This window comes from Bubalus kerabau, chromosome 8 (assembly GCF_029407905.1).
Source record: "Bubalus kerabau isolate K-KA32 ecotype Philippines breed swamp buffalo chromosome 8, PCC_UOA_SB_1v2, whole genome shotgun sequence".
NCBI classification, from domain to species: domain Eukaryota; kingdom Metazoa; phylum Chordata; class Mammalia; order Artiodactyla; family Bovidae; genus Bubalus; species Bubalus kerabau.
Window position 1 is genome coordinate 115549571 of NC_073631.1, and position 7217 is coordinate 115556787.

A 7217-nucleotide genomic window follows, 5' to 3' on the forward strand; every position below is an offset into this window, starting at 1 on the left:
AGACTTACTCCTACCATTCAAAGAAGAGTATGTTCTAAATCAGTATCTTTAATATAAGAAATGTTTCCAACTGCAGAAATTCATCCCTAACTTGAGGAGAAAATATTTTCCCACTGATGAAATTTATCAAACTGGTGTATAATCTTCTGGGAAGAAAAATAGTAGCAGAGATAAAGCTTCAGCTGGGAACCATATGTTTCAAAACTCAACCGTTTTAAACTAAGGGCAATAAATCCGTGACAGAATGGGCTCATTCTGCAGCGCCGTCACACTCACACCACCGGTGAAGTGTTTGCAAAAAGTTTCGCTGAACGGGGAATACTGCACTAGAAAATTGACCTCATAATTTACTTTCTGAACACTTTCATACAAATACTATCCTAGGATAACCTTAAGAGAATGAACAATTGCTTAATAGTTTATTATCTTATAAAAGAAAATAATGTGTAACAGTCAGTGTACACTGGCAGAAACTTCTCCGTAAAGACATTCATTATACCTATAATTTTATTGTTTTTCATATCATATTGTTTTACAAGCCAATGTCCTTTTAAATTAGGCTGGGTTCTAGCAGAAAATACTTTGGCACCTGATGCAAAGAGCTGGTTCACTGGAAAAGACCCTGATGCTGGGAATGATTGAGGGCAGGAGGAGAAGGCATCGTGGTTGGATGACGTCATCAACTTAATGGACACGAGTTCGAGCAAATTCTGGGAGATAGCAAAAGGACAGGGAAGCCTGGTGTGCTGCCGTTCCTGGGGTCACAGAGTCGGACATGACTCAGCGACTGAACAACAGCAACTAGCAGAAAATGGTAAGATAAGTTTTTTCTAAGGTATTGTCATTTCTACTCTCAGAGCATAATGATTACATGTGTTTTTAATAGCATTTTCAAGAACCCACTCTAATGTCTGTTCCAGATAACTGTTTTTGTATACTGAATACCAAAACCAGCACCACTGGTTAGTATAAACAAACCAATTCTATTCTATCCAATGGCTAACTGGACAGGGACTTAACGACATCTACCTCTCTCTCGCTCACTATTATTTTCTATAACATTTCTGTTTGAATGTTAGCATCGTTGTTTTCAAATTACTGCCCTTTTTGCAGATCCAAAAGAAATGAAAATTGCCCACAGCCTGTCTTCCAAAAAGAACCACTTTTACCATTTTGCTGCATTTGCTCTCAGTCTTGAAAAGCAACATTTCTATTTAATTTAAAAACATTTTTTCTCTTAAAAGGTATACATGCTCATTCAAGAAATCTCTGAAATGTTCTTGATAAACTTGTGTTTTTCAAGACATGATGTTAGTGAAAAACAAAGATCTGAGGAAATAGGACTCGTGTGTCGGGAGTACTAAGTGACAAAATCTTTCAGTAAGGCAGTGTGGTAGTATTTGTCATTAAATACATGTGTACTCTCTGACCTAGAGACCTGTTTCTAGGGATCTTTCTTACAAAAATTCATGTTTGTGCACCTAAAGATAAGAATCATCACTGAAACATTGTTTATAATAGAAAAATTTAGGGGATGGCTTAATATCCATCATAAGTGATTTAGTTAAATGAATTATGTTAGGGGTATACTATAAATATGTATTTATTTTCATATACTATAAATAATATGTAGCTGCTAAGATGAATAACATTAAATGAATAGAATTAAATTTATTTTTAAATCTTTTGAAGTAGAAATATGAGTAAAACCCATATACTGATATTTAAAAGTCTCCCAGATTCTACGAAGACAAAAATAAAAAACAATAAAAAAAGAGGCAACCCTGGAAATCAGACTATCCTTCTCTCCAGCATTTGTTATTGTTGTTGTCTGGGGTTTTTTTTTGAGATTTGCTTATTTATTTTTTGGCTGTGGTGGGTCTTTGTTGCTGCACGTGGGCTTTCTCTAATGGAGAGCAGTAGCTACTGTTCATCGTGGTGTGTGGACTTCTCATCACAGTGGCTTCTCTTACTGTGGGGCAGTCTCTAGGCACACAGGCTCCAGTAGAGCTGTGCCTTGTGGGCTCTAGAGCACGGACTCACTAGTTATGGCACACAGACTTAGTTGCTCCCCGGCAAGTGGGATCTTTCTGGACCAGGGATCAAACCTGTGTCCCTTGCATTACATGGTGGATTCTTTACCACCGTCAAAGAATGAAAAAAATGAAGACAGCCTAAGAGACCTCTGGGACAACATTAAACACTCCAACATTCTCATTATAGGGGTCCCAGAAAGAGAAGAGAGAGAGAGAAAGCCCAAGAAAATAAAGAGATAATAACTGAAAACTTCCCTAACACGAGAAAGGGAATAGTCAACCAAGTCCAAGAAGCACAGAGAGTCCCAAGCAGGATAAACCCAAGGAAGAATACACTGAGATACATAGTAATCCAACAGACAAAAATTAAAGACAAAGATAAAATATTAAAAGCAATAAGGGAAAAACAAGAAATAACATACAAGAGAACTCCCATAAGGTTATCAGCTGATTTCTCAACAGAAACTCTACAAGCCAGAAGGGAATGGCACAATATATTTAAAGTGACGAAAGGGAAGAACCTACAAACAAGAATACTCCACCCAGCAAGAGTCTCCTTCAAATTTGATGGAGAAATCAAAAGCTTCACAGACAAGCAAAAGTTAAAAGAATTCAGCACCACCAAACCAGCTTTACAACAAATGCTAAAGGAACTCCTCTAGGCGGAAAACAAGAGAAGGAAAATGCCTACAAAAAATAAACCCAAAACAATTAAGAAAATGGTAATAGGATCATACATATTGACAGCCCTGCTGTCTGTTGTTCTTAACGTTTGTGTTTAGTGACTTGCCTGAATGAATCCTATAAAGATCCAAAAGAAGTCTCCCAAGATGCAGTACGAAATGAAAAAGGTAAATCATAAAACATAGGTATAGTATGATCACACTTATGGAAATAAGAGAGCATGATACACACGTGTGCACATATACAAAGAAGGATGCACACAAAACCATCACTGCTGGGGAGGGAGCGTCACCCTCAGCTCTGTGTTGTCATGGCTGGCCAGACTCTTTACAATAAGACTGCATTCGTGTATTCTGTAATTTTTTTTTTTTTTTGGCTGCACTAGGTTTTACTTGCAGCATTCAGGACCTTCAGTTGCAGCATGCAAACTCTTAGTTGCAGCATGTGGGATCTAGTTCCCTAACTAGGGATTGAACCTGGGCCCCCTGCATTGGGAGTGTGGAGTCTTAGCCCCTGGACCACCAGGGAAGCCCCTATTCTGTAATTTTAAAAAGCAAAACTGTACAATGCACTTCTTGATTAATTAGAGACCATAATATTTTAAAATAGCCCTTCTGAGATTATAAAAGATATTATTATAAAATGTTCAGATATAAAAAATATATACTCAAGAAGAGAAGTATCACCAGAGATAGTCTCTTTTACTTTATTCATATACATGTGCATATGTACATATAGATACACATATGCTGCTGCTGCTACTAAGTTGCTTCAGTCATGTCCGACCCTGTGAGACCCCATAGATGGCAGCCCACCAGGCTCCCCCGTCCCTGGGATTCTCCAGGCAAGAACACTGGAGTGGGTTGCCATTTCCTTCTCCAATACATGAAAGTGAAAAGTGAAAGTGAAGTCGCTGAGTCTTGTCCGACTCTTAGCGACCCCATGGACTGCAGCCTACCAGGCTCCTCCGTCCATGGGATTTTCCAGGCAAGAGTACTGGAGTGGGGTGCCATTGCCTTCTCCAGATACACATATATATGTATCTATATAGCTATTACTTTAAAACAAAATTGAGATCATACTGTGTATATATATCTTATTGATTTCCTTTTTCTGCTGATTTCTTCATTTAATGTTTTATCATGACCATGTCATATGATTAGAATCTGAAACATTATTTTTAATTATGAAATAATTAAGCATACAAAAAGCATGCAGACTCACACAGTGAAACTCCACAGACCCATCCACCCACCAGCTTCAGAAATAAACATTACAGATTATTAACTCCATTCAGGGACTTCCCTGGCAGTCCAGTGGTTAAGACTCTGCACTGCCCTGGTCCGGGAACTAAGATCCCACATGATGCCCACAGCCTGGCCAAAAAAATTAAAATAAAAATGTTTTCTAAAAATAAACAAACTCCATTTGCAGGTCCTGAACCCCATTTTCCCTATTCTCTCTCCAGAAGTAACACCTCAGTTTCAATTTGGCCTTTGTCATTTCCACATTGGTTTCAGATGTTTCTGTGTATGTTTGTATGGAACAATCTTATAGTATTGCTTTGCTGAAAAGCAGGTTTTTAATGCCTGCTTCATGTTCTGTGTTATAGAGATGCTATAATTATTTAATGTGTCCCTTAGTAGCGAGCATTTTAGAACAAAGAGCAGTTTTACGTTTCCTTTTTATGTTAAGATTGAAATAAATTGCTACAAAAAGGTACAGTCTCCTTGGGGAAAATCTGTATTATGTTCACAAACTCCGGAGCCAGCCCCAGGTTTCCAGTGTCTTCTTTACTAGGCTCTGTTTTCAGAGCCTAGTTTGCAAATCCACAATGACAGGAACATTGCAGGCATGCAGAGTCAGAGAAGCAGTGAGTTACAGCAGAGCTCTTCCCACTTCTGCTCTGGGCTTGTGTCCCTCTTCCTCCAGACTCCGTCAATTTGCAGCTGACACATGGAAAGCCAACAGCATGCGCTGTGCCCTTAGTGTCACGGAGCTGGCTGGTTTCTCTTTCCAAAGTCAACTCTTTCTCCTTTATAATGTGATTGTGGTACACCAACTTTTCTAATCTAACAATACCCTCCCCTTCTCTCCAGACTAAGGTTCCCCAGATAAGTCAGGCATCTGTCATCTGACTTGATATTTCATCAACATGACAGTCACTTCTTGGAAGCCACCATTAAGTATATCAGTCACCAGGAAGTATGACAAAATAACAATACTCGTCTTTGAATAAACATGCCAGAATTTCTGTGTTCTCAACCAGCAGTACCCTTGAGGAAGGAATAACTTAACCCAGTCACTGCTCAAAAGCTCTTTGGAAACTTTCTTTTGAAACTGCCTTCAGAAATGGAATTTCCTAAATGGTGACCAATCTTGTCCTTGGACGGCAGATTCTATTTACAAAAGCACCTCCCAGAAGTTTGGATCCAGAGCTGGGGTGATGGGACTGAGTGCCTCTGCTGGTGTGAACTGGAGCGGGGCACATCTGGTCTCAAGGTGACACCAATATGGCCACATAGGCTGTTGATCAAGTGTCCAGGCTGAATGGTCAGCAAGCGGGCCATCTTGGTTATAAAATCATTTGAACCTCACCCTGCTAACCTCACCCTCTCCTTTCGATTACCCATCTCCAAAGCATCCCCAAGATTATGCCACTCTTGTTAAAGAAGCAAAAATAAATGCTAGTTAAAGGAGTGACCGTTGGCTTGTGAGTCACATGAAAACACTCTTGGGCTTAAGGAGTTTGCTTTACTTTCTCCCACTCATACCAAAGTATTTTTCTTAAGAATACCCTTTTTAAAGGAATTAATTTGTAGAACTTAAAATAACACAAATGATTGCTGAAAGCACTTAAAAGCTCAGATTCATTTTGTTCAGATAGATGAGCAAAGAATGAGATTGAATGCAGAAGGTTCAATTCAGACACAGAAAAAAGCTCCCCATGGACTTGAATTCTGGGGAGGGTCCTCCACTGTTGCTCCATGTGCTGAATTAACACCAGATTTCTGAAAAGAATACAGAATGCCAAGAATCAAGGAAAGGAAAAGAAAGACTTACGCGGGGCACATCGGGAACACAAAGAGCCACCTGCAGGCAGCTGCCACAGGTAAGTGAGGGGCATAGTCTGGCACCTGCCAGGCAGGGGCAGCAGGTCACAGGGAGCAAGGCTTTGGGCAGCTAGTCCACTGGGGGCATCGCTGGCCAGGACCACACTGCTGTGAGAAGCCGCCGATGCCAGACAAATTGGTGCTCTGGTCAATGAGGGAGCAAAGAGTGTTCAAAAATTCACGTTCATTCTGTAATATGCATTCTTCTGCTAACAGTTAACCCAAATCCTCAGGACGCTGCACTCAAAAGCAATCTAGGTAAGATATTTTCTGAATTATGACACACGAAAATGTAGTAGAGACACATAATTTGTTTTATTCTACAGCACGTCTATTTCACGGTGGTGGTTTGGGTGCAGTGGTTTCGCATGCTGAACTGGACTCCGACAGCACCAGCTCGGCAGTGTCTTCCCTGGTGGGGACAAGGAGCAGCCTGTGTCCTGTTAAGCCAGCAAGTCTTAAGTGCGACTAACTAGGTTTGATTCCTGGCTGTGTTAGCTGTGACCTTCAGCAGGTCGGGGGCTTCCCTGATGGCTCAGACAGTAAAGAATCTGCTTACAATTCAGGAGACCTAGGTTTGACCCCTGGGTTGGGAAGATCCCCTGGAGCAGAGAATGGCTACCCACTCCAGTATTCTTGCCTAGAGAACTCCATGAACAGAGGAGCCTGGCAGGCTACGGTCCATGGGGTTGCAAAGAGTCAGACATGACTGAAGGATTAACACTTACATTTTTTTTTTTCAGTAGGTTGCTTAACGCAGGACTGAGCTTCCTCATCTGTGAGACAGGCATGATAAACAGTTCCTACTTCACAGGTTTACTGTGAAGATACAAATGAAAGAATGCATGTGAGGAACATGACTACTATTTAAGTTATTGTTATAAATACTGGCCATTACACATCATGGATCTTGTAAATACAATGTCTGTACAATTCCAGCATATGGAGACAATAAGCAACAATGATGAAATAAATTACTTTTAAGGACTGAAAGAAATGGAAAGATAACCCATGAGCTTTGATTGGAAGAAGTATTATTAGAATGGTCATACTATCCAAAATAGTCTGTAGATTTAACTCAATCTGTATCAAATTATCCATGACATTTTTCATAAAACTAGAACAAATTATCCTAAAATTCGACTCAGAATTGCCAAAGTGATCCTGAGGAAAAAGAACAAAGCAAGTGGTATAACCCTCCCAGACTTCAGACAATACTACAAAGCTATAGTAATCAAAACAGTGTGATATTGGCCCAAAACCAGACACATGAGTCAATGGAAAAGACTAGAGAGCCCAGAAATAAACCTACTCAGTTAATGATCAGTTTATCTTTGACAAAGGAGACAAAAATACACAATAGAAAAAGTCTCTTCAGCAAGTG

The 7217-nt window shown here is 40.0% G+C and overlaps 1 long non-coding RNA gene across 1 annotated transcript; it reads left to right on the top strand.

The window, feature by feature from the left end:
- The first annotated feature begins 633 nt into the window (after positions 1–633).
- LOC129658751 (uncharacterized) lies at positions 634–6758 on the top strand. Its single transcript, XR_008717507.1, has 3 exons — positions 634–814; positions 5608–5832; positions 6577–6758. It is a non-coding gene; the product is annotated as an uncharacterized LOC129658751 (long non-coding RNA).
- The last annotated feature ends 459 nt before the right edge of the window (positions 6759–7217 follow it).